Source organism: Balaenoptera borealis (genome assembly GCF_965194805.1).
Source record: "Balaenoptera borealis genome assembly, chromosome: 5".
NCBI lineage: Eukaryota > Metazoa > Chordata > Mammalia > Artiodactyla > Balaenopteridae > Balaenoptera > Balaenoptera borealis.
The window spans coordinates 68,016,929-68,041,461 of NC_138862.1; the positions used below are offsets into that span (position 1 = coordinate 68,016,929).

At 41.7% G+C, this 24,533-nt stretch overlaps 1 protein-coding gene across 6 annotated transcripts in view; it reads left to right on the forward strand.

The window, feature by feature from the left end:
* Nucleotides 1–24,533, forward strand: part of CASR (calcium sensing receptor) — an 80,406-nt gene that overhangs the window by 20,872 nt on the left and 35,001 nt on the right. For 2 of the 6 annotated variants that reach the window (XM_082394877.1, XM_082394875.1), the window contains exon 2: nt 15,119–15,278. The exons of 3 other annotated variants lie outside the window; for them this stretch is intronic. The gene's annotated coding sequence lies outside the window, so the exon portion shown is untranslated. Of the gene's footprint in view, nt 1–15,118; nt 15,283–24,533 lie in introns of all 6 variants that reach the window. One more of the 6 variants, XM_082394876.1, reaches the window with a different exon arrangement.

The following is a 24,533-nucleotide window of genomic DNA, read 5'->3' on the forward strand; positions in this document are numbered from 1 at the left end:
ATGCTGCTGGTTTTGGAATCACACTTTGAAAAACACTGTCCTAATACTATCTCTTTAAAACATCCCAATACTGGGCAGAACAGAGACAAGGAAACAAAATTATTAAAGTGCCTGAGAAGGAAGGAGGAAAACTCAAGAGAGTGACAGCAGCTACCATGAGTAGCACCCCTGGAGGATGACAGACGGCTACCTCCAAACATGGGAGGATGGAAGGAGAGGGAAATGCAGGAGGAAATGGGAGATTTGGGGCAATGAACAATGGAAGGAACTCATGGGAAAGTATGAAGGGAGACCATGAATAAGCAAATACATCAGGTAGGGCTGATCATTCAGTTTGCATCCCACAAAGAACACTGAGGGGAACGATAAGAGACCTGTGTAACTTTGGGAAGGAGAAGTAACAGGATGACCATTTAAGCCATGGTTCCTTGTAAAGATCTGTTCCACATAGAGACAGACCTCTGCCTAGTGAGACAATAAGTGCTGTATAAAACAGAAACCCAAGTCCCAGGAAATGACAGACTTAATGCAAATTTCCTGTTAAGCAGATAAACTGGATTTATTCTTTTTTTTTTTTTTTATTTTTAGAATTTTACTTATTTTTTTATACAGCAGGTTCTTCTTAGTTATCCATTTTATACATATTAGTGTATATATGTCAATCCCAATCTCCCAATTCATCACACAATGAATTGGATTTATTCTTTTTTTTTTTTTTTTTTTTATTTATTTATTTTTGGCTGTGTTGGGTCTTTGTTTCTGTGTGAGGGTTTTCTCTAGTTGCGGCAAGTGGGGGCCACGCTTCATCGCGGTGCGCGGGCCTCTCACTATCGCAGCCTCTCTTGTTGGGAGCACAGGCTCCAGACGCGCAGGCTCAGTAGTTGTGGCTCACGGGCCCAGTTGCTCCGCGGCATTTGGGATCTTCCCAGACCAGGGCTCGAACCTGTGTCCCCTGCATTGGCAGGCAGACTCTCAACCACTGCGCCACCAGGGAAGCCCTGGATTTATTTTTAAAGTGGAAAAGGAAAGGGGAAGTATTATAAGCAAACAAGGCTTAAAGTCACGTTCATCACTTGAGGAGCTGCAATTCCTGCCAGAGACGCTTTGACTTGGGCTCAGGGCCTGCGAGGGGGCAAGAGTGGGACAGGGAGGGTCACTCGAAGAAGAGGAGGTTGGGGCTTTGCCCTGCTGGAGGGAAGGCAATACCAGAGGTGCCAGAGAGAGCCAAAGGCTAACTCTACACAGAGAACTGGAATCATATGGTGCTTTCGAATCTAGGTTTTTACTCATCAACAGTGTGAATAAGCAACTGATAAAAATAAGAAGGGCATGAGTTCTCCACTCCCCTTGCATACCTGCTGCCAGCCACCTCCCTGTCAAGGACTAGCTGGCTCTCTGGGGCACCATGTCTTAAAGCTGCCTCTGGCTTTGATAGTGTACAACATGTCAGAGCTGGAAAGATCTGAAGAGGTGATCCTCACTGGTCCAGCAGGGCCCAGACAGCAGGAGTGACTTGCCAAAAGTCAACCAGAGTAACTGCATTCATTCATTTATTTTATTTTACAAATTTGTCATTAGGACTGCTTGATTCAATTTGTTGACATATTAAAACATAAAAATCAGTATCCCCATATTTACTGTATAAAATCTGAAAAGCTTGCCTTGGATTTATGTAGTATCTTGCCTCTGGGTAAACTCAAGTAGCTTCATAGGTATAAGTGCATAGTAACCACTGAGAATTATATTCCTAGGAAGGGTTTTGGTGTTTTTTGTTTTTAATGTTTTCAGTTTAATTTTAATGATAAAACTCAGCTTCTCAGACTGATACACCAGATCCCACCGGCTCACTGGGGCCCAGATTCTTCTTGCTATGATCACAGAGTGAATGGCAGTGAGGCCTTATGCCCAACTTCCAAAGAGAAACTGAAATAGTACCTATGTGTTAAAAGGGAATATTTCATACCTTTTATATTTTTAAGACATTAAGGAAAAAAATGCAAGCATTTTTAAAAAGCTATCAAAAAAGCCTTCTTAAACTACATGTTTTTCAATTATTTAAAAGCTATGCCTTAAAAAATATTTTTAATCACTCTCCTTTTAAGAAAAAAAAAAAAGATTTATTTATTTATTTATATGGCTGTGCTGGATCTTTGTTGTGGCGCACGGGATATTCATTGCAGCATGCGGGATCTTTTAGTAGTGGCATGTGGAATCTTTTTTTTTTTTTTTTAGTTGTGGCATTCAGGATCTTTAGTTGCGGCGTGCGGGACCTTTAGTTGTGGCATGTGAACTCTTAGTTGCGGCATGTGGGATCTAGTTCCCTGACCAGGGATCGAACCCAGGCTCCCTGCATTGGGAGCTCAGAGTCTTAGCCACTGGACCACCAGGGAAGTCCCTAAATCATTCTCCTCTAATGTTATTTGAACTGTCAAAATAAATATTATGATTTTTAAATTAAGAATATTAAATCTACTTTTGCAAAGCACCACTTCTGTCATCCCCACTAACAAACAACAACAAAACCCATTGCTTTAACCTGCAGCTCTCTGTGGCCCCTAGTGTTTCCTAGAGGCCCAGAGCCTGGTGGCCGCTGATTGACAGGCCCACAGAAGGGCTGTGCTGCCCCTGTGGGCAGCATCACTGCTGGGGCTCATACGAGGCCCGAACTGGGAGCTCCTAGGAAGGGTTTTGATCCCAAATTGGCTGCAAACAATTTTTAAGCAAGTTGCTTCATTGTTCTGTGATTCACTGAATCTTGTGAGACTAGAGGTAAAGGCACTTTAAGTTCCAAGAAAGAAAAGTGCAGGGACTTCCCTGGCTGTCCAGTGGTTAAGACCTCACCTTCCAATGCAGGGGGTGCAGGTTCTATCCCTGGTCAGGGAGCTAATATCCCACATGCCTCGGGGCCAAAAAACCAAAACATAAAACAGAAACAGTACTGTAACAAATTCAGTAAAGACTTTAAAAAATGGTCCCCATCAAAAAATCTTAAAAAAAAAAAAAAAGTGCAATATAAATTCAAGGTTATTCTTAGAATTGCAGGTTCCTCTAGTTGGATCTACACTTCTTGTGTCCACACTTATCCTGGCGCGATGTCCTCTCTGCTTCCCTTACACCTGATCATCTAGCCTCTTTCTGAAAATGTTTTCACTTTCACTTTGGGAGGCATTATTTCCATTGTTGACTAGCCCTACTTGTTGTAATGGGAAATTTTTCTTGTGCTGTGTTGGAAGCCTAGTGCATTGCTGTACAATTCTGAGGTTAGAAAATTCTTCCTCACATCACACCAAAATCTATCGCCGTGGAATTTCTGCCTGTCTGTCCAGCCCTATTCTCCGTACCCACCTAGAAAAATATCTGAGACTTCTTTTAGCATCTCGAGGATCCAAACCATGTCCCAACTAAGAGTTCTTTTCTCCAGGCAGACTCTCAGGGTTAGTTCCCACAATTGTTTCCTCCCCATGGCTTCATTTCCAAGCTTTCACTGTCCTGCTCGCCTTCTCTGAACATAGGCCAGCTTGTCTGGGTCCCCTTCTCTGAGACGGAAGTACACATACTTGGACACCATACTGCATATGAAGTCTAGGCCAAGGCTGAGATTGATAGGGTTCTTGGTCCCCCTGGTCCTTGCTAACAATACATTGCTTTTAGTAATCACCTGACCCTGGGGCTCATATATTGTCTTTATGAGGCATCATAGACTCTTTTGTCTTTTTTTCTAACTATTTACAAATAGTTACTAAGCCAGTTTCATAAACACCTGTCTGAATTACTGAAATCACTTATTCCCCATCTGCCATTTTGACGACCATAGCAAGGAAAGGTCAAGGATAATCTAGGATGACTTGCTCAGGGTGGCTCCTGACTATTTCACCTGTAGTTTCTAAGAGGTGCAAGACATCCACTTGAAGTTGTCTTTCTCATTTCTCCCATGTGGTTGTTCCTCTTGACCAGATTCCACCTGTTGTCCAGGACCTACATCAGTGCATTGTTTGCCCACATTTAGCTCCTCAACACTTGATCCTGTGTCATCCCCTCTTCTGGAAAACTCCACGGTGACTTTTAGAAGTGCCTGCATTTTTGCATTTTTGTTGTTTTGTATACTATTTCCTTATCCCTTTGTCCCTCTGGTCTCTGTGCCAGAGTCTGTCATTTGCTCTTTTAGGTTTGTTGATTCTACTTTATGACTCTGTTCTTTTTTTCTACCTACAATATCCGTTTGAAGATTCTTTAATGGAGAATATCCATTTTACCCATTAAAGTTTTTATTTTGTTCTGTCTTCTAAAAAAAAGAGAAAAAAAGGAAACAAAGCTTCCTTCTGAACCTCTCTAAAATATGCCATAGTAGCTTTATGGGAAGGGAGTGGTGAACAAGCAGTTTCACAGCTGGAAGAAAACCCAGTTCTCCAGTTTCTCATTTGTGTGTCTCAGACAAGAGCATGGAGACACAACCTTATTCTCTCTTAGTTCAGAATGTTTATAAACCTCCAGGAGACAGTGGGGTGGGTGGGAGGTGGGGGTGCTGGGCTGGGCACATCAGGAGCATCTAATGCCACATCTGAGTCCCAGCTCTAGCCCAACCGGGAGAGGTGTACCACTGTTCAAGTAAGCTCTGTTGTCGTTCACTTTGTACTTGGACTGTATAGGAATGCTTTACGGTCTAGACTCTAATGGCTAAAATTTAGCCAAATAAAATTTTTCTTGGCTGCTAAGGAGTCCTTGGAATGAAAATGACCAAAAAAAAGACCATTTGCCCTAACGGGACACGTGGCAACGAGGCAATAAGGCCAATTCCTTATTTGAAAGTGCCCATAGCACAGTATTTTTTCATTGACTGGACTGAGGGTCACACAAAAGCCCATGATAAATGACTTGCTTTTCTTCAGAGTCATTTATTAACCTCAGGAGTGTGGAATGCATCACCAAGAGACTAATCTGTGTCACTGAAAGGACATAAACCAGAGTTTTCTGGACCTGTAAGGGGGAGGGTAGGAGAAAGGAGGAAGTAGGTTTATCCTTGCCTTTGCTACTTTCTCAGATATGGATGCTGCACCATCTAACAAATGGATAAAGAGCCTTGCCTGCACATATGAGTAAGGTGGGCCATATTATGATTACCTCTGCCTCCAGGTGGGAACAAAGGGCACAACTGGACAGTTGGACTACGAATGAAGCATAAAATAACTTATTAATTTATTTTCCACCAACACACTGGTGTGTGCACAGCCACACGAGTGTGGTCTTCTTTTAAGAAAAGCCTTTTGAAAGGCTTTCCACTTATTCCGTGGTGCTTCCGTTGCTCAAAAGATTGTTGGGGAACTGGGTAAAGGAAAACATACACATGCACACAAATGACAGCCATCTACATCCACAACTCAGAATTAGATACTCTTAATATTTGGGCATATTTGCTTCCAACATTTTTGTTTATTTAAGAAATCTCTTTCTATTGTTTCTCATTAAAATGAAACATGGTTTATTATAGCAATTTCAAGTAATGTAGAAAAGAACAAATATTAGAAGATTTTTTATAAACACCTGAAAGTTCATCATTAATATTTGGTGAACATTATTACAGGCATTTCTCTGTATTTCCCATTCTTTTGAATATCTTCAGTTTTGGCAAAGTTTCCACCTTTGAAGGAGGATTTGATTTTCAGAAATAGGTCCAAGTTGCCAGGAGCCAGCTAAGTCTGGTGAAGGTAATGATTAAGCTAAGTAACAAGATTTTGTTGCCAAGTCAGGTGTAATTGATTTTCTTGAACAGCTCAGAAATTGGTTCTAAGAGGGGCACTCATAACAGAACTGTTCTGAGCATCAACAAGAGCTGCTCTCTGAGGGGCTGCCTCTGAAGGACATGTGCCTGGGGTGGCAGAAACCTAGGGAACCATAAACTCTGGAACCAAGCCAGGCTTGTGCCCTAACTTGAGGGCTGTGGCTTCGATCGGGTCTTTACCCTCGCAGAGCTTCTGTTTGCTCATATTTAATGGGATGTTCATAATGTCCACTTTTCATGAGCTGTTATGAGAATCGAATTAGGTCATGGACATGAAAGCTCTTTTGCAAACTGTCAAGCCCTATACAAATGTAAGGCACTATTATTTACGTATGTTTGTCAAATTAATCTTGTTTCTTCGTAGGTGCACCTCCTACAAACACAGTCACTCCCACTTATGCTTTGATGATGGCCACATCATCAAAGCATAAGTGGGCAGGACCATTCTCTTCCCTTTTGCTCTCCTCGGGCTGTAGGTTTATTAGCCCTTCGAGGCTGCTTTGCCCTTGACCATATGATCATTTTACCTGATTTTTCCAATACCCAAGCATGGGCAAGGGAAATCAGAGAAGGCCAGTGGGACACAGTTTGACTCATCACCACTGGCATTTCTAGCTTTCAGCAGCCTGGGGTGGGGGGCAGGTGTGAATGATCTCAGTTTGGGTGTCTATCTTGGAATTTTAAAAGGATCTGATCAATTTACTACTTACCTGAAAGTTCTTTTGACATTTGAAACTCATCAAATCATCTTTCACAGAACAAGGGAATCTGAGTTCCCATGATGCATTTAAAAAGGGAAGAAAGATTTAAAACTACAGTTATCTCATCTAGAAAAATGGGAGCAAAACTGTACCATCCTAATAGGTGGTTGGGTGGGCTAAATTTCAGGTACTAGTACAGTCTGGCACATAAAGAGTGCTCAATAAATGTTAGCTATTATCTTTGATGTTATTATTAACACGAAGATTGGAATCTATTGACTCTGTAAGTTAGAAAGATGTCAGTGTATATGTTGTCAGTGACTTTTTTTTTTTTTTAAATATTTGTCTCACAAATGACTTTTATTTATTTATTTATTGGCTGTGTTGGGTCTTCGTTTCTGCGCGAGGGCTTTCTCTAGTTGCGGCGAGCGGGGGCCACTCTTCATCGTGGTGCGCGGGCCTCTCACTATCGCGGCCTCTCTTGTTGCTAAGCACAGGCTCCAGACGCGCAGGCTCAGTAGTTGTGGCTCACGGGCCTAGTTGCTCCGCGGCATGTGGGTTCTTCCCAGACCAGGGCTCGAACCCGTGTCCCCTGCACTGGCAGGCAGATTCTCAACCACTGCGCCACCAGGGAAGCCCCTGTCAGTGACTTCTGACGCATGAAAGAGTACCTCAGCAATAATGAGCTACTACTACTCATACATAATTTATAGATATAATTTCACCATTTGGAATGTCTGCTTTTTAATTTTTATTCATCATATATTTATTGAGTGTTTACTACATCTAAGTCATTGTGTGTCCACTGGAGATACAACAGAGAACCAAACAGCCCTCATCCCCGTGAAGCTTACTGTATAGTGAAGGAGACAAGCAGTAAACAATTACGGAAATGAATATTCTATTAGAACTTAAATGCAATGATGGGAAAGTATAATTCTATGATGTCATGTAGCTGAGTAGACCCAATCTTGTGTGGATGAATGGGGAATGGGTAGGGAAGATTCAGGGGAGTTTTCCTTAAGTACATGACAGGTGTGCTGAGATCCAAATAATGAGCAAGACAAATGTAGCAAAGAGTGAGGAGAAGCAGATTCCCTGTGGAAGGAATGACACATGCAAAGGCCCAGAGGCTGGAAAGAACAGGACATAGTCACATCTTGGAGTAGTGAGAATGATAGGTGTGGAGCAGAAAATGAGGTTGGGGGCAGGCGGTGACCGAAAAAGGCAGGGCTTTGTAGACCATGATAACAATTGTGGTCTTGACCCTCACAGCAAAGGAAGCCATTGAAGTGACTTCAGCAAGAACATGAAATGACCAAATTCCTGTATTCAAAGATCACTCCCACTGCAAAAAGAAGCATGGATTGGAGGGGAGGGGAGCCCAAGTGAATGCACGGAGACAGTGTGAGAGGCCATCACAGCATGCCACGTGAGGGCTGATGGTAGCTTGACCTAGGTGATAGTGGTGAAGCGGGAAAGAAGTGGGAAGAATCAAGCGTTATTTAAGAAGCAAAAGTCTATAGGATCTCCTGATGAATTGGATGGTAGGAAAGGGGAGGGTGAATAGTCTGTTCATTCAGCAAATATTTATTGCACCCGTATTAAATTCCAACATATGCTAAGTACTGAAAATTCAGCTATGAACAAGACAGGCAGGTCCCTGCCCTCAAGGGGTTACAATCTAGGTTTGGAGCTTAGAGAGTTGATAATAAGTAAGTAAACAGATAAACAATTACGTGCTTGCCTTTGCAAATTATAATTCCGTGTTACAGAGTGTGTGACTACAGATAAGTGCTACGAATTTAAAATATACAGGAATGTCAGAGACTAGGTGAGGGCAACTTTTGATATATTAGTCAGGAAAGACATTTGAGGTCAGACCTGAAGGATGAGAAGGAGGCAGACAGAAGAAGAGCATTTCAGGTAGAGGTAACAGCAAGGCCAAAGAGCTTGGTGTGTTCCAGGAACAGGTAAGGGTCTAGAATGGCTGAATATAATGAGCAAAGGGAGAATTGTACAAAATGGAGTTGGAGAGGCAGATCATTTAGATTTAGATCATTTAGGAGAGGCAGATCAGTCGGTATTTAAAAGATTACTCTAATTGCTATGTGAAAAATGGGGATGGGGTGGGGTGGGGAATGGATTATTTAGAAGGAAGCGTGAGAGGAAGGAGACCAGTTAGGAACCTGTCATTCAGGAGATAGAAGATGATGGCTTGGACTAGGTGGGGTGTCGGTGAATCAGGGAGAGGTAGACAGATATGAGGTGGATAGTTGTATTTCGTAGATAAATCTAACTGGCTTCACTTAAGATCCAAATGGCCCCTAAAGCAGTGGTGACATGATTCATTTGCAGATTTGCAGAGGTTGACAGCCTGGTGTAACCTACCTATAGAAACAATATAGGGCTCATTTCCTGAGTCCAGGCAAGGATGGGGCTGCAATAGTCCAAGCTCCAGAAGAACAGGTTGTTGGCATTAGGGAGACCCAGCCTGGGTCAGGGATCAGAGACTCAAACCTGGCACCAGGGTAACTGGGATCAGAGTTCACCAAGACTGGGGTCGCCAAAGTCACAGCAGCCCAGAGTGAAGGGGAAATCTGTTGAGCTAGGTCTCAACAGGAAGAGCTGCCTTCCTGGCACCAGAAGTGGGAACTGGTTCAAAACCTGGGTCAGGGCTGGGCCAACCATGGAGGTTAGAGTGGCAAAGCTGCCAGTTAAAGGTTAGAAGGATGGAGACATGCCGCCTATCACACCAGTTTGATGAGACATTTGGAGGATGAGTCAGACATTTGAGATCTATTGTAGAATAGCAAATAGTGTGATCTCAATGTTCTTTATTTCTTTGTGATTTAGACAGGAGGAGTCCCTGCCTCTCAGTCTTGGTTTGATCTAGAGCATAAGGCCTTTTGGTACCCTTGCTGGGAACATAATTGGCTTCATGATTCCATTCTGTTTCTCTGCCATTTCAACAGCATTTTGCACATAAGGTAAAATATTCAGAATTCTGTGACAAGTTTCATTCCAGTGCTCCCATGCTGGTATACCTGCACGCACATAGGTGTATACACACGTTATGTCAACCATGATGAACACATGTGGCAGCTGGGGTGTGAGTAATGGCTACACTAAGGTGCATTAACCTGCAGGGTAACAAGCATCGCCATGCTCTGAGTTACATACGAAGTTAAAGATAAGCAAAACTAATCTCAAGTAATAGAAATCAGAACAGTAGTTGGGGGTGTAATTGACTAGGAGGGGGAATGAGGGAGTCTTCCGGGGTGCTGGGAATGCTCTATGTCTTGATCTGATTGGCGGTTACATGGATGTTATACATTTGTAAAAATTCATCAAGTTGTACTTTTATGATTTGTGAACTTTGTTGTATGTTAGTTTTACTTCAGTAAAAATGCTTTTATAAAAGAGAGAAAGAAAAGTGACACCTGATTCCAAGGCAGATGACAAATAAGGATGGTCCATTCTGGTGTCAATCACAAGGAGCAGCAATTTACCTCCTCCCAGAGCTTGCCTGCATCTGACCACTCCTTCCTGTTCTTCTCCCAATCTCAATCCCAGCCAATGCTAAATACCAAACAACACGCAGAAAGTTTGGCAACTTATGACAATAAGCCAGAAGCCAGTGACGTGTCAGATAGTACTGATTATTTCCAACTAATCCAGTGTGACATAGACTGAAAATTTCTAGAGAAACACAGAACAGCATCCCTGTTCATCATCATCAGGGAATCACAGTTAACCACAAACCAATTGAATAAATCATAGAAATCAAGGACTTACAGCACTTTGAACTTGAGATCCAGGGAAGAGAAAAAATAAGAAGAAGAAAATTAACAAAATGACATTATTTTGTCTTAACTTTCAACTTTATTTACTATGTCCTTTTCTTGGAGATTATACGATGGACATTAGACTCTGTATAAATCCTGCAGTAAAGAGACATGTTTACTTTTATTTGACACTGTGTTTCCATATATATTTGACCAAGAACACTTTGCCAAATTCCACCTTAAGGCTATCATTCATTTTCTTTTCCCCTTACTGCCTTCCTTGGAGAATCATCACTCCTCACCATTTGGTGTTAAAGTCTTTCTTGTCCCAGCCCCCGCCCCAGCCCCAGCCTCTCCCTGCCCATAGCAGATCTTCACCTGGATGGTCCACAATGGGGTAGAGTAAGGATCTACAGAGGTTTGGAGGAAGCTCTGAATTTATTAATCTTTCATTCAACAGATATTAAGAATGAACCTAATTGGTATGGAAGAGGCTCTAATTCTGCAGTTTTTATTAAGCCATTCAAACTCAAATCTTTTATTAAAGATGTAGACTCTTTACTGATCTATTACAGCTAGAAAGACTGTAACAATAAAAACAACAACAAAAATCTCCAGTACACCAGTGAAGTCTTCTGGGAACAATCCACCCTAGGTTTAAATTCTTTCTCCATCATTTATTACAGTGTGACTTGGCCACATTGCTTCACATCTCTGAGTGTCACAAAATTCATCCTGTGAGTGGAGAAAACATCTGTGGAGATCGTTGGGAGGGTTTAATGAACAGCTATGGCAGATACCTTTTACCTTTTACTCACCTCTCTCTTATTTGTCTATTAGCTCTCATCTTCTCCTACTTCCTTTGAGATCCCATTAAGCTAGCACATTCTCCACACAAGATACCTGCATCCACATCTATCAAGCCTCTTCCTCCTGACCCAGGCACATCAACTAAGAATTCTACCAGAAAAGGAGAACTGCCGGCCCCTTTCTTTCAGGTTTGAGGTGGGATTGGTCTTCTTCTGGGATAGCCTCTAAAAGACAACAGCATTATTTCAGAGTAGATTCTACAAAGTGAGATAATGGGGACTGGACGAGGCCCTTAGGAGTGTCCTTTCCCAGCTGGGGGTAAAGACAATTCACTTTGTCTTGACCCTTCATTTTCTCATTTGCTGAGTATTTCCCAGGGTCCCCTCCAGCTCTGATAGCCTAGGTGCAGAGAGTGTGTGCGTAAAGTGCCTGGCAGCTTGCCCACACGACTTGCCGATGAGAGATTCAGGAAGCAGGGAGGATGTCTTTCTAAAGGCATCTAAATGACCCTGTGGCCATGTCAGTATGGCTACGTTAAAGTAACATGTCCTTCCTGAAATGTTATACCTATGAGGGACACCAGCAATCTGGAGAAGGAGTGGCTTAGAATGGTCCAGTGGAAGAACATTGAATCAGGAATGTGAAATCTGGTTCCAGCTGAGGCTTTGTCAGTTACCAGTTATGTAATGTTGGGCAAGTAAGTTGCTTAATCCCCGTGAACCTCAAGTAATTTTGTTTTTGCTGTTGTTTGTTTTCAGCATCATGGGACTAACACTAGTAATCTCTTCCCTGTTTAGCTCACAGGGATGTTAATACTCCTCCATCTTTTCTTCCTTTGTCTATTCATATTTTCAGAACAGATTAGTTTCACTGTACATTCTGTTCTGTAAATTTGTTTTTTAAATTTATTTAACAGCATATCATAAGTATTGTCCCATGTGTTTAGGTAGTTTTACCGTGTGTTTTTTAGGACTGCACAGTCTTCTGTTGTGAGACGGTACCATCTTTGCATGCCCGTCCTCACTTGTTGGGCATGGAATGCCATTATTTGCTGTTATGAATAGTGTTGCCAGATGCAGAGAAAAGGAAGGAATCTGAGCTCCTCAGATTGAGGTCACACATCTTGTGCTCTACTTACACAGACCCATCTGTCTCTGGCTGGAATCAAGACCCTGAAAACCCGAGGGACTGAAGGGCTGGTAACTTTGAAGAGGGGAAGGGTCTGAGTAGAACACAGCCAGAGCTGTGTCTGTTTATTGAGGAATAACACTTTTACGTGTGCTAAAACAACACTGTGAGGCAAAGGTTATCCCCTAAGAACAGAACCACCACTGTGCCACGCCCTCCTATGCCTCCTGTCCCCACCTTCCATCCCCCAACATCCCACTCCTTTCAAATACATCCCTCAGATACTCGCTGATTTATCTTTTCCGCCATTCTCAACCGCATATTTAGCATTTTATTATGAATGACTTAACCCTCAGATCCTTAGGGTCACCACAGTTGATTTACACAGCCCTGCCTGTGTGCAATCACGTCCCTACAAGATAGACAAACTCCTTGAGCTTAAATTTTAGTGATCCCACAACACTATAAAGATACTCTATACTAAGTGTATATTTTATGGTTAACAGTCTTAAGTTTTAAATGTACACTTTTAAGTCTGCTAAACACTTTTTACCAGCCTCCATACTTTTCCCTCCCGCTCCACCCTTCCCTCAAAATCAGGACACACACTAGAAGCAAAATTTTTTACTTTCTTACTGGATTGTGTGTATGGATTTTATTTGTATTTCTATTAAGATGAGTTTCCTTATTTAATAACAGCTGGAGCAGTGGCAGGGTCTGTGGGAGTCTCTGCTCTTCTCTGCCACTAAGCAGTCCATGACTGAAGTGAGGGAGTGAGTCAGAAGACCTCTAATATCCTTTCCAAATTTAAAATTCTGTATCATTTGGACATAATATGTAAATGTTCCAGTGGGATGGATCTTTCTGTCGACAAAAACAAATTAGCCAATAGTCAATCTAAGAAAGAAATAGAAAATTTTATTCAAGCCAAACTGAGGATTATAACCTGGGAGTCAGTCTCTCAGATAGCTCTGAGAACTGTTCTGAAGAAGTAAGCGGAGAGGTCAGAATATATGTGATTTTGATGAAGAGGGTATGTGCAACCAAGCATATGTCTTGGTAGAAGGTTGCTGCTGGTCATGAGGACCAGACATCTTAGTTAACGGTTTTAGTGCTTTTCTAAGTATGGGAAGATGCAAGAATCCAGGTTCATAAAAAATTTCTCCCGAAAATATCTATCTGAGGGCCAGTTCTGTCAGTTTTCCCGGGGCAGAGTCCCTTTTCCTGATCTTTTTTTTTTTTTTTTTTTTTAAACATCTTTATTGGAGTATAATTGCTTTACAATGTTGTGTTAGTTTCTGCTGTATAACAAAGAGAATCAGCTATACATATACATATATCCCCATATGCCCTCCCTCTTGCGTCTCCCTCCCACCCTCCCTATCCTACCCCTCTAGGTGGTCACAAAGCACTGAGCTGATCTCCCTGTGCTATTGCTCTGAGTTCCTTTTAGGATGTACTGTAGGTCAGTGACTGCAGTGGCAAATGACTTGATTCATATAGAACAAGAGGTCAGGCAACATTATTTTATAATCCCTTCCCTTTCAGTCTTAATTTTGACCAAGATTTGGGAGGCATTTCACGACCAGTTTGTTCCAGGGCACTAGGAATGCTCATTCCCAGGTCAGGTGAGGATTTTGTTGATAGGCCACTCAATGTGCTGTCATTGGACTAGGCCCTGTTAACAGTGCCCAAAAGCCTCTGGATTGCCTGTCTTACTAGTCTCTTATGGTCCAGGAAATGCTTCCCTCTTATTGCTTCTTCCCGTATCTGGAGTTACACTGTTAAAATCATTGATCTTATAGGACTATATATTTGGTCAATTGTTTCAAGTCACCTAGTTGTTAATTTTATCGGAGGCTCAGTCACACATTTGGTAATGCAAGAAACAGTAATCTTATAAAATAGGCAGAATACAAGTAATACAGCTAGTAACATTAATAAGGTCATAAATAAGTATTTAAGCTAAGAACTTCCATTAGGTGCGGCCCAGTATCTTCCCAGGTCAGCTGACCAGTCTGCACCAATTAATATCTTTAAGGAAATAATACGTTGGCATTTGTACATAACGTTCACCAGAGATGTCTGCACATGCAAGTCATTGTGACCTTACATTGTGACCTGTAAGGTCATGCTTACGGGATTGAGAAAGGAATGTTACCTTCTGGGGAGCTACAGGGCTGGCACCAGAAGAAGAAAACTTAACTTTTATAGCTGAGCAGGTATTTCTGCCATTGGGGAGGTCTAGTTAAGGCATAATGCACAATAGAGAGGAGGGGGGAGGCCAAAATGGGCAGAGAAAATTTTTATGTTTAAATTTTTCTTGTCATGCCTTAAAATATGAATTATTTCATCATTTCCATTGTTTTATTTTCTTTTGTAAAAAGTTTGTACACTAAAAAATTTTCGAAAATCTTCCATTCCTTACCTAAGTAAGCTCTATGGAGTGAGAGACATTCACATCCTACTCCTAGCACTGCTAGAGGCTGGCCATGTGACCTTGGCAAGCTGCTTCCCCTCTCTGAGCCTCAGTTTACCCTTTTGTAAATGGGAGATTTAAGCTAAAAGTATTCCGAGATGCCTTCTGGCCCAGGCATTACTGGATTCTAATTACGTATTCATTCTGCTTCGAGTATGTCGCTGGTCTTAAGTTATCAATAACCCCTGGGGGAGCTAGGACCCTGGGCCGGGATGCTCCGAGCCCAGCAGGGGCGCGCAGGGGCGGCCCTTCGGAAGAATGGCCGGCCTGGACCAGGAAGGCTCAAAGGCAGCATCCCCGCGCCATGGAGCCGGCGCCCGAGGCCAGAGGGCCCCTCCTCTAGCCCCATGCATCACAAGTCAAAACAATCTCTCTTCCCTGCTGACGCCACGGCCGGGTTGGGGCTGAAAATCGATCTTCAATCTTTCTGCTCCAGCACAGCCAGCCCCGCGGCGGATGTGGGCATGGACGCGCAGGCGGAAAGGCCGGCTGGCTGCTGACGGCGGAGAAAGGAGCCCGCGTCCGGGGAGAGCCCTTCTCTCCCTGCACGGCGCCCCTGGCCGCAGGACGGTGGCTGAGCCCTCAGGAGATGGGCGGTGGGTAAGAAGGAGGAGGGAGACCCTCTCACCCACGAGCCGAGGGGAGGGGACAGGAAGAGTGGCCACTTCTAAGCCCAGCCGTCACTGAGGCTCCGCCTGCATAGACAGGTCCTCGCAGGACCCACGAAACCCGCGCTGCTCAACTCCGGCCCACTTACAGATGAAAAGACCAACGTCCAGGAAAGGGCAGCAGCTGGTCCCAAGGGGCAGTGGCAAAGCCGAGACTAGAACCACGGTCTCCAGACCGCTTCTAGGCCACGGTCTCCGCTGCCAGGTTTCTTAAGCCCGAGGGCTTTCTCTTGGTTTCTTCACTGGCAGGCTTCCAAGTTGTTGCATTGACCTGTCAAATTGTTGGGTTTGCACATTTGGAACCTGAAACCCATCCCTCCCTGTGGAATCTACAGCAGACTTTCCTTGCTTGTTCTGCTTGCCGTCAGTTCAGACTTTCTGCAGCTTTCTGAATGTCGCCATCTGGCCTGTGTCACCTTAGAGATGTCAGCGAATGTTTTGATCATGATCGCATGTAAGAGTGTGTCACACAGCTAATCTCATCCACCCTGTGGACAGGATGCTAACTGCATCTGGGAGGGTTCCATTTCTCTAACCTAGCTGTCAGGTGGCTTGCCTGGCTTTCTGAAGCAGTCCTGTCTCATCATCATACACTTGCTGTTTGAAGGTAGCCATGCTGCAGGTGAACTAAACCAGGTGTGTTCTAGGACCAGAGGGAGGGGGCAAACTGACAGTTCTGCTCAATTCAAGTGGGGCGTCACTATCCTCATCACATTAAGAACTAAGTTTCTTGAGCATTTACTATGTGCTAGGCTCTATGCCAAGTTCTTACAAGTATTTTAATATAAGCAAACCTGCTACTGTTATCCCTGTATCGTTATACAGATGAGGAAACAAAGTCACAGAAACTAAACAACTTGCCCCAAGTCACCAACTAGTGGTTGTCGAAGCAGAGATTTGAACCCCAGGTTCATCCAGAGCCCGTACCTTCAAAGGTTATGCCCTGTTGCCGCTCATGATGGAATAAACATTTTGTCATAAGGGAAAGGATACTACATGAGGAGAGGAATGAGGAAACAAGCCTTCTATTCTAGCTCTACCTCTGTGGGCAAGTCACATAACCTTGTTTTTCAGGTACATGAAACCCCTGAGACATTTAGAATCATGTGCAGATGTGCATTTTTCTGGGACGAGCAGCCATAGTTTTCATCAGCTGAATCTCAGCTAGATTCATATACCCTCTCTGCCTCCCACCCACCCCCCGAGAATACTATATATGTATAAGAACTCTCTGAACTATCTTAGCTTTATACACTTTTTCATGTCAGTCTTCTCTATATTCTCTTCTAACATTTTAGATAATGATGCAATAGCAGCTTCAGACTCCAGGACCTTTCTCTGGTTTAGGGGTGTGAAGGGCTCCTGGCTGCACGCTGTCCTTTCAAGCACACCCGCATGTCCAGATAGCGATCGCAGGAAAGACGACGTTGGAATAAGATCATCAAATTAATCCTCCACCTCCTTGCAACACCTCAGCATTTTTACTGTAGCCCGTTGTATTCTTTACTTGCAATCAGACTGTACGTTTATATAGAGGCCCCAAGATTTCAGAATCCTTTTTTTACTCTACTATAAAAAAAATTATAGTGGTAGAGCCTCCAGCAGGCTTGGGGTAAAGCATCTGCCAGGGAAAGGTAGAAGAGAATGGTAACCAGATAGGTAAATCCCCTCCATTTCTCTGGGAGAATAGGCAAGAAGTGGCTGGTCTACGGTAAATGGGCATTTTCTGTAGTTCACAGAATATGCATACGAATTATAGATTCAGAAAGTTACCCTAGCAGTGGAGCAATGATTTCTGAACAGTGTTTCCTGGAAAACTAGTGTCATAAAATGTTAGCAATTATTGCATGAGAAAATTTTCAAGGAATCTGAAGAATGAATTGACATTGACAGGAAACTGTTGTGTTCCTGTGCATTTCTGTTTTGCTAGGTTATGCTCGGGGTGAGGGGGGGGAGGGAGAGTCATAGTATGAGGGAAAAAAAAAAAAACGTTCATTTTGAAGATCATTTTTAGGAAACAGATTTTTCAGGGCCAAGACCAGACTACTAACCCGAGCTAGTGCAGTGGTTCTCAAAATTGAGTGTACATTAGATTCATCCAGAGGGCTTGTTAAAACACAGGTTGCTTGGTCCCACCCCCAGAATTTCTAATTCAGTAGGTTGGGGTAGGACCAAGAACTCGCATTTCGAACAAGTTCCCAGGTACTGCTGCTGATGCAGGGACCTCACTTCGCCCTGTACCCAGCCTGACAGATATGAGGCTCTTTATACTGTCACATTTCTATCTGAGGGGTACCACATTACAGAAAATCAATTGGTTGGGTTTCCACCATGTGTGAGGGTGTGTTGGATAATCCAGCTTCAAAGTCAGGCTTATAGAGACATACATGGGATTTATTTGGGGAAGGCTTATTACTTTGAGACAGGCTTCCTCCGGAACAGCTGCAGATGTCATTAGCAATGGAGCATCTTCTCATAGGGGCAATGGAAGGTGGCATATTGCAGGATTTATTTTTTAAATGATGGCTCACGATTCTCCTGCGCTAAGCTGGAGAGGCCAGTTGATAAATCCTTAAATTTTTTGCTGACATTTTCTGACAGGGAGACATGGTCCTTCAAAAATGGGAACAAAATCCAAAATGAATTTAACAGGGGGCTATAGTTCTTCAGTAATAAAATGCAAATTCAACAATTGCACCGTGATATATTTGGGGATTTAAAAAATACAAATACAAGTTCGGATAGGACTGTTCAAGCAAATGTATATTAGAAAAATGAAGAGGACCTAAATGACCAGAATGTGGATGTGAGTCAGCCAAATTATGGAGTTACGGGCAAAAGGCAACAAAACACAGTCATGGAAGGGCTGGGACATGATGACTCCCAACCTTAGGTCAGTCTCAAACATGGTACCAATTTTTGTTAGCATACTCTAAAAAATGACATAAAGGAGTTAGAGAAAGTCCATGGGATATTAGCGTATATCTCTAGAAAATATGAAGTAGCCCTAAGCAGAAACATTTGAAAGAAATTTGGGTTGTTAAGCCTGGAAAAAAATGAAGACCACTCTATTCTACCTTTAAATGAATGAGAGTTTTCTGCCTCTGGTCTTTCATTGCAGTGGTAAAGTAAGCAAGAGGAAATGGCCCTAATTTTTAAAATATTGGGTTGGCCAAAAAGTTCATTCAGGTTTTTCTGTAAGATGTTATGGAAAAACCTGAAAGAACTTTTTGGCCAACCCAATATATGTGATTTTCATTAACTTTGAGGAAAAAAATCTTCTTTAAAACAGCATGATTAAAACACTGGGGCATGTCATTTTGGCCTTGCAAATGTGCAAGAAGCTAATAGCAGTTATCCATTTTAAGTGCCTTTAGAAGTTCATAGAGCTCTTGGCATGATTCCCGAACAGTCCTGGAGCAAACTTGAAGGAAAGAATTGCCATGTCATTGAAACAGGCCAAATACCCATCAGTGAGAAAGTGCATGCATAAAGTGTGATATATTCACACAGTGGACTATTATACAGCAATCAAATGATGAACTATAGTAAAACAGAGTAACATAGGCAAATCTTATTAATATAATATTAAGTGAAAAAAGTCTCGAAAGATTACAGCATGATACACTTGCATAAAGTTTAAAACAACTAAAAATTTTTAAAATACTTTTTAGGAATACAGGTAGATACAATATATCTATATAAAAGGAAAGCAAGAGATGACTACAATCAAAAAGACTGGCAATACCAAGGGTGGGCAAGGATGGATTAATGGAAATTCTTATATACTGCTGATGGGAAGATAAACTAGTTACAACCATGTAAAAAACTTTTTGGCAGTATCTACTGGAGCTAAACATACACAAACTCTATGACCCAGCATTTCCACTTCGAGGTATGTACTCAACATATTTCACCGAAAGACATGTTCAAGAATGTTCATAGAAGCACCATTCATTAAAACCCCAAACAGTTCATTAACAGGGAGGTAGATAATGTTTGATATAATCATATAAAATTCTATATAACAGTGAGAAAAACAAACTATGGTTACACACAACAATACAGATGAATCTTGCAACATAATTGTGGACAAAAGAAGGCAGACACAAAAAAGTATACATTATGTAATTCCATTTATCCAAAGTTCGAAAACATGGGACACTGATTGGTAATGATAGAGGTGAGGCTGCTGGTTACCTTGGGTGAAGGGTAGTGACTGGGAAGAGTCATGAGTGAGGCCTCAGGGATTTTGGTTCTTTTCTGGATCTGGATGCTGCCTACATGGATGTGTTTACATTGTGAAAATTCTCTTATGATTTGTGCACAGGTCTGATGTCTTGTATGTCAATTAAAAGTTTATTTTAAGAGAGAGAGGGATAGAAAAGGTGAGGTAAAAGTAAGGGGAAAAAAAGGATGGAGGATATGAAGAAGTAAGAAGCATCCATAAGCATATTTTTCAATGTATATTTCAGAGTATCTATAGTATGAGTAGACAGTAAAATCTCTTTTTTTACCATTTTTCCTTCTTATTTAATATTTATGTCTATTTATATTGCCATCATTTTAAATAACATTTTACAATAACATCTTCTGACTTTAAAATAATACTTTTTCTTCAAAGAACAAAACAAGGAAGAAATACATAATTCCATCACTGGGATCTAATCATTCTTATCATTTTGATGTGTATCCTCCGAGTCTTTATTACAATTAAAAAAATTTTTTTAAGCAGGTGTTATGGGGGGTGGGGAGGAAAGCAAAGAAATGATGAACACGTGGCTCAGGATGATGGCTTCTTTGGTGGGAGGGAGGCAGGAGAACAGAATGCAAGAGGGGAACATAGGGTAGTACTGACGCTCTTTGTTTTGGATGGTAGATTCACAGGTGCTTATTCATTATTAAAAATAACTTAGAAATAGAGAAATAAAAGTGGGTGAAGTTGGTAAAAAGGTACAATCTTCCAGTTATAAAATAAATAAGTCATGGGGATGTAATGTACAGCATGGTGACTATAGTTAATAATACTGTACTGTATATTTGAAAGTTGATAAGAAAGTAGATCTTAAAAGTTTCATCACAAGAAAAAGAAGCTTTTGACTATGTACGGTGTTAACTAAACTTATTGTGTGACCATTTCACAATATATACAAATGTCGAATCATTATGTTGTAAACCTGAAACTAATATAATGTTATATGTCAATTTTATCTCAATTAAAAAAGAAATAATATTTGTAGAAAATACTAGAGAATCAATGAACAATAAAGCTAGTTTAAATGATAAAAGAACTCAGTAAGGTATCAGGATATATAATTAACATACAAAACTCAATAGCTTTCATAGACACAAACAATGACCAGCTAGAGGAGATAATGGTAAGAAAGCCCCATTTATAATAATAACAAAGGTGATTAAATACCTAGGAATAAACTTGACAAAAATGTGCAAAACCTAAAAGATGAAACACTCTCGAAAGACACAAAATTAGACTTGAACAAAAGGAAAGGCATTTCTGTTCTTAGGAAGATTCCTCATCATAAAGATGTAACACAATTCCAATAAAAATATCTAGGGACCTAGACAAGTTCATGCTCAAGTTCACAAGGAAAAAGAAACCTGCAGGAATAGCCAGGAACACACTAAGAAATAAAAGCTAAAAAGCTGGACTAGTCCACCAGGTATTAAACCATACTATAAGTTCCCATAATGAAAACGGGGTACTACTGCCACAAGAATAGATGTACAGACCAGTAGAATAGAATAGAAGGACCTGAACTAGATCTGAGTAAATATGGAAATAATAAACGTGGCATCTTAAATCATGGAAGCAAAGATGGGCTTTATTTAATAAACATTGCTGGCACAACGAGGCAGCCACTTGGAAAAAAGATAAAATTAGATCCATACCTCACACCATACACAAAAATAAACTCCACACTGATTAGGAAACTAAATGTAAAAAAAAAAAAGATAGAAAATAATTTAATAAACTAGAAAATATGGTGAATTCCGCTATAAACTCAGTGTAAGGAGAAGCTTTCTAACACTGACTCAAAATCCAGTGGCAATAAAAGAAATAATTCATAAATTTGACTACATAATAATGTTTTTAAAAATTGCATAGTAAGGTAAAGTCAAAGAAGAGCTGCCAAATTAGAAGAAAACATTTACAGCATGTATCACAGATAAAGGGCTAATCCATAATATATAAAGGACTCTTAAAATTTGAGGGGAAAAGGACCAAAACTCTGATGAAAAAATGGGAAAGATATAAGAACAGAAAAAATTTAAATAATAAAAATAAAGAAATAAAAAAGGACCAGGCATGGGCCAATGATAAGGATATGTCACCAACCAAGGATTATGATTAATCCAATTTGTGCACCTGAGGTCCATTAAAACTACGAGAATTCCCATAATAGATTTTAGGCTATAATTGAAAGTAAGTTTAATCTTCTGAAGACCTAAAATAATACTAAAACACACTAGGGTGCTCTGACAAATCAGAAAAAAAAGAAAAAAGAAAATAACTTCCTTTTCATCACTAAACCTCACACAGTTTTTTCAATGAGTTCTGAGTTCCAATTCCTACTATGATAAAATTGGCCACCACAATCCAAACATCAATGTGTCAGAAGCCTTCAGGGTGAACCAGATAAACTTTCCAGGTCCCTTTTACCTCTAAAATTCTGTATTTTAAACTAATGACCTGGTGTCCCAAATGGTCTGTTTAAATCTACCCACTCAGTTAATGAGGCAAAAGTGACTTTCCCAGGCCCCTTCCTCCTAATTACACAGGGAGTTTCACCTGTGGACACAATTGCCTGCAGCAAAACTCTAGATTTATGCATTTGTTTGTTTGTGTGTGTGTTTATATCCCTATCACTGTTTATAAAAATGAAAGATTTAACATGGTGAGGAAATTGGAGTGAAATAAGAGCAGTAAGAAATAAAAAGTAATACTATAAGTAATATGAGAACACAAAAATGCACACTTTTGGTTTCTATCTTAGCTAGAGCTGGGCCACAAATTTGGCTTGCAGCTTCCTAACAGTTGGAGCAGAGATGGAAACAGGAGGAGATAAAAGATTCACAATGCCTATAAAGTAATCTGGGCAGTTTTTCCAAAGACCAGGATTCCATTTACTTAGAGATGTGTCCCAGTGGTATGCTGCAATAGGTTCTACCGGTTCTCAAGAGCCAATGGTTAAATATCAAGGATTTTTGCAAGTTGGCTGTTAAACCATTGGTAGCTTGAAATTAGCCATGGTGGGAGTATTCAGTAAACACTACAAATCAGGGCATTTGGGGGTTTGTTTTTGTTTGTTTTTTCTTTTTGCCTTCAGAGAGCTGGTTTGCCAGCACTCCACTGCATGTTCCAATGTCCTTGTAGGGGGACACAATGCGAGGCCAGAAGAGCTACAAGTAGGAGAGAGAAGGGCTCAGTGTGCAAACTTATTGAGTATAGCAGAAACTCCCTCAGGAGAAGAGAGAGGGCATATATGCCTGAGACCAGAGAATGATGGCAGACTGCATCAGCATTCACCTAACCCACCTCAGTCCTTCCTTCTTTCTGGTACTACCCTTTGGAATTTCATAGCTGGGGTTACAAAAAATGTTAGGTCCAGTGAGAGGCAGACATACCTCTCCATTCAAAAATGCATGCAGAGAGACTGGGAGAGGCTCAGGTGAAGGGATTTATGCTTTCCACTAGGTGAGCACTTCCCAAGCCTGTATTTCACAGCATTGTAACAAGTGTCCTGCAGGGAGAAAAGTGTCCCAGGCCGAAATAAATTTGGGAATGAGTGGGTTAAAGTGAAGCAGTTTTCTTTACTGCAGGACTTATCAGAGCCTTTGGGAGATGAATGTGCCCTTTGGCACAGAGTACACATCAATTCCCAAACTTACCTTACATGAGAATACCTTGTGGTGGCACGTCTTGGGACACCAGGCTGAAAAACGCCAGCCTGGGTAGGCAGGGTTCCTTGCGATTTTGAAAGGAAATACTGAGGATGTTATTCCACAGAAACATTGCTTTCACGTAGGACTTGAAGCTCTGGCATTTTTCTTTATAAAAACATGACTTGCATGTCTTTGCTTTTCACCTGAACCGTTTCATTAAGTCTGTGGGTATCCACATATCCATCAGCAGAGCTTACTTAAGGGAAATGTTCCAAGCCAAGGAATTTCGTAACTCGTGTCCCATGTCCCAAGGAACTCACTCAGTCCTGGACCTCCCTGCATTAGTAATGTTAACGCCCAAAGCCAGTGTCCACTTACTTTCAACTCACAAGATCCTGGACCGGAGAAATGAGCATTTCTTGTCATTTTTTAACCTTAATTGTTCACCCCCCTCAACACCCATTCTATTTCTTTTTTCTTCTTCTGTCACTTTCTTTCTTCTTGCAATAGTTTCATAAACTTCTAAGACAGTATATCATGCCATGGGCACTCCACACATATTCAGTCCTTTACGGAGCCCCTCCAGGTCCCAGGCCACGAAAGGGACAGACCAGGCCCTGCGTCAAGGAGCTTATAGTACAACATTAATGAATGTTCGTTTCCTCTCCTATTTGTCTTCTTTATTTGCTTTGTCTCGGCTCTTTGCCCCACTTTGCTCGGCGCCCCCCGTGCTGCTCCTCCCCATTCCCGTTCATCCTTTCACCTCCCTTCCCTGATAGCTTTTTCCAATGACTAACGGGGACCCAACTCAGCTGGTTTTTATCACGCTCCTGTCCTTGCATTTTTCCGACTCAGTTAAGCCATTACCAGAGCTAAATGAGGCATGGACTCTCCAAAAGTCACACCTGTCGTCAGGGAGATGGAGGGTAAGACCCTGTGCAGCTGGCGGGCGGGCAGCAAGCAGGGCTGGAGGGAGGCAGCCGAGTGTGACCTGGCAGTTTGTGCTCCCCCAGTGCTGAAAGAGGGCCCTCATTGTAAAACAAGATGCCCCTTGCTTTAATAGAGAAAGAATGAAGTCTGACCCAGAACTGAGGATGGTCACATTTGTGATGACAGTTGAGATGTCCCTAATTCTTTGGCAAATGTGTACCAGGTGCACAGAATAACCCATGTTGTGGGTGTGTCCTCAGCAAGAGGTAAAGAAAGCTGTAACCAGAGCCAGCTACGTGGGGTTTTGTGATTATTGGTTGAACTTTCTCAGGTTTCTCCCTGTTCACC